Below are 3,266 nucleotides of genomic sequence, written 5' to 3'. Positions count from 1 at the left end.
AGAGCTGACTTGTATTACTGGCTTACTGCACCGCTGGTTTTATCTAAGCTTTGAAAATGTTCTTTTAACAGCAAACACCATTTGGACAAGACTGTACCTTTCTGGTTCTCCCCTAACTTGTCCTTGCTCCTTCATTACTACGTCTCTGGGTGTGTACTACAAGTATGCATCAGGGCAGATGTCATGTAAAAGAGACATCATGAGCCCTACTCTTAAGGGACACAGGAGAACACCTCCAATATCTCACTGCTTCTTTTTCTAGAAGACTTCAGAAATTATAGCCATGGGACCAGCAGATAGCATAATGGTTACATCACTGGACTCTCACATAGTTGACTGTGGTTCGAGTCCTGGACCTAGTGGCTTAAATTCATGCCAGGTGCATGTGCGTGCATGCCCAAGATCCTGAGAGAAGAATGGAAGAAAAGGGATTGCATTGTGGTCATCCCCCCCTGGGGGGTGATTTTCACTTTCTGTCTCTCTTTTTGGTGAGTGCATGTGCCCTATAGCAAAAATATCTCTTAAAAAATAAAAAGAAAAGAAATTATGGCAGAGGGCAGGGGCTTGAGCAGAGCAGAGTGTGTGTCTGTGTCTGTGTGTCTCTGATTCATTCCCTCTCCTTATTAACACATCAGGACTCAATCGTGGGGGCCCTACCCTGATGCCCGATCACTTTCCAAATCTCCATATTCAACACTGTATTCAGATTAAGTCTCCACTCTCTGAGTACTGTTACAGTGGCTCACCACATTTTAGCACAAAACTTTGAAGGACACATTCAAACCATAGCAACAACTACGGTGGTAAGTATTATTCTCTCGTTTCATAGATGAGGTCATTGTGACTCAGAGAGTTTTGGCAACTTGTGCAAAGTCATACAACTGGATATTGGAGGTGTGTTTGTTTGGCTGACATTTGACCCCACCCTTGCTTTTCTTTTCTTTAGACTCATTGGCCAGGAAACTGTGGAAATCCATATTCGCCCTTCTTTTGTTATTCAGAAGGCCTCGCTTATAATTATTCTTGGAGGGGGTGAGGGTTATGGAAGTGAAATCATGAGCAGAGTTGCTCCACGGCAACTATTGCCTCTGAAAGTAGGTGTGCACATTTATCCAAGCTGTGGAAGAGGCAATATCCTTGGATTGGCAGAAGTTCTGAAAGAACTGATAGCAGTCACCTTTCTTGGGTGACTTCTTCTCTTAGGCTCTGCAAGTCCTGATATATGGCTGGATTGCCTGTGGTATGATAAAAGTCCAATCTAGTTTAGCTGGAAACCTAGTGTCCTGGTTTTCTGTGGATAACCCTGGAAGCCATGTTGCTGCTGTAGCTGTAGATTGTGACTCAGGGTTTTGGAGATGATTATGAGATTATGAGAAATGGGTTGACTTTAAGGCATCCTTGCTGAAGAGCAGGTGGAAAGCAGCTATGTTCTGGGCCTGCTTACTTTTATCTGCACAGCTTCTTTCAGATTTCCATTTATTAGACCTCTTGAGAATAATGGCAGCTTGGCTACTCTGTGGCAGCCTGAGGTGTCTCCCAGGATAGCCTGGGAGGCCCTGTTGCTAGGAGTCCTGAAATAGTGGCTGCCATGAGAACTGCAGGCAGCCCCAGCTGTGCTGCATTCAGCACTCTGGGGCTTCAGAAGCTTTGTCTGACCATCTGATACTCCATGAAGGTGTGTTGTTAAGGGAGAGAACATTCTCCTGGCTCTCAGATCCCCAAGAGCTGACAGAGACTTTAAAGACTGTATATCCCTTGGGTTCCTCCCTGAAGAGAGCTCCAGGAAGCTCACCTGGCAGGTTGGGTAGGAGGCTTCCCCCTGGGAGTCCACAACCCCATGTCTGCACATTTCTCCCTGCGTTTATCTCATTAAAGTTGAAATGATCTGTGTATGAGGCTAAGGACAGATCATTAGAGGAGGACAGGGGCTACAGTGTCCCTCACACCTAGCATAATGCCTGATGTATAAGAGACATTTATTTGATGGTGACTTGTTTGTTGAGTCAAGAGGGCTGCCCTCAGGGACTCAGGTTCTTTCCATCTTCCTGATCTGCTTGTGTCCTCGCAAGCAGTCACAAAATGTCCAATCTATTTCTAAATCTCATGTCCACATTATAGGCAATAAGAAGGAGAAATGCAGAAAGAGGAAAGGAAAGCCTTTTATTGTTGAGCAAGGCTTTCCCAGAAATCCCTGGTAGATCAGTATTATATGGCCGTCTCTAAGTAGCAAAGGGAAAGGTATATATTTTCACCTGGGTTTTTTGCCCTCTTAAAAAAATGTTAGGGTTCCTTTAGCCAATATGGGTGTGTATTAGTTTTCCAGGGCTGCGATAAAAAAGTACCACTAACTTCAATGACAGAAATGTATTGTCTCACAGTTCTGGAGGCTAGAAGTCTGAAATCAAGGTGTAGATAGGGTTGATACCTTCTGGGGAGAAGGAGAATCTCCCCTAGCTCCTTGTGTTTTCCTGCCAATCTTTAGTATCCTTTGGCTTGTAAATGCACCAACCTGATCTTTGCCTTCATTTTAACATGGTCTTCTACTTCAGTGCATGTTTGTTTCTGTGTTCAAATTTCCCCATTTTATGTGAACATAATCATATTGGATTAGGGCCCATCCTAATGGCCATTATATTAACTTGATCATCTGCAAAAACTCTATTTTGAAATAAAGTCACATTTAAAGGCACTGGGAGTTAGGATTTCAACATCTTTTGGGGAGATACAATTCAACCTATAATGGACAGTATTAAAACATGGCCTCCAAATTCTTCAACTCTTCTCCCATAAAGAGGGATGTCTATGCCCTTCCCCTTGAATCTGATTCCTTGTGATTGCATCAACTAATAGAGTGTGATCAAAGTGACTTCCAAGGCTAGCTAATAGAAGAACTTGTAGACCCTGCTTGGCTCTCTTGGAACAATTGGGAAGAAGTCAACTGGGAGGAACCATATTAGAAATCTGACCATCCTGAGATCACCATCCTGGACAGGCTACATGTAGGTGCTCAAGTCAACAGCTCCTGACTGACAGCTGGTGTCCATCCTGGCCTGTGTGTGGACCATTTTGGAAACCCAGTCCATTCGAGCCTTAAAATAACTGCAGTTTCCTGATGTAACCACATAAGAGACCCCAATCAAGAACTACTAAGATAAACCCTTCCTGAATTCCTGACACAAAAAATCATGAACAAAAGCAAATGGTTGTTTTTTAAGCTACTACATTGGGCAAGTTGTTTCACAGCAATAAAAAGCTAGAAGAACCAG

Source organism: Tupaia chinensis, unplaced genomic scaffold (genome assembly GCF_000334495.1).
Source record: "Tupaia chinensis unplaced genomic scaffold, TupChi_1.0 Scaffold000248_1, whole genome shotgun sequence".
Lineage (NCBI taxonomy): Eukaryota > Metazoa > Chordata > Mammalia > Scandentia > Tupaiidae > Tupaia > Tupaia belangeri.
Note: the sequence above shows the minus strand (reverse complement) of the source record.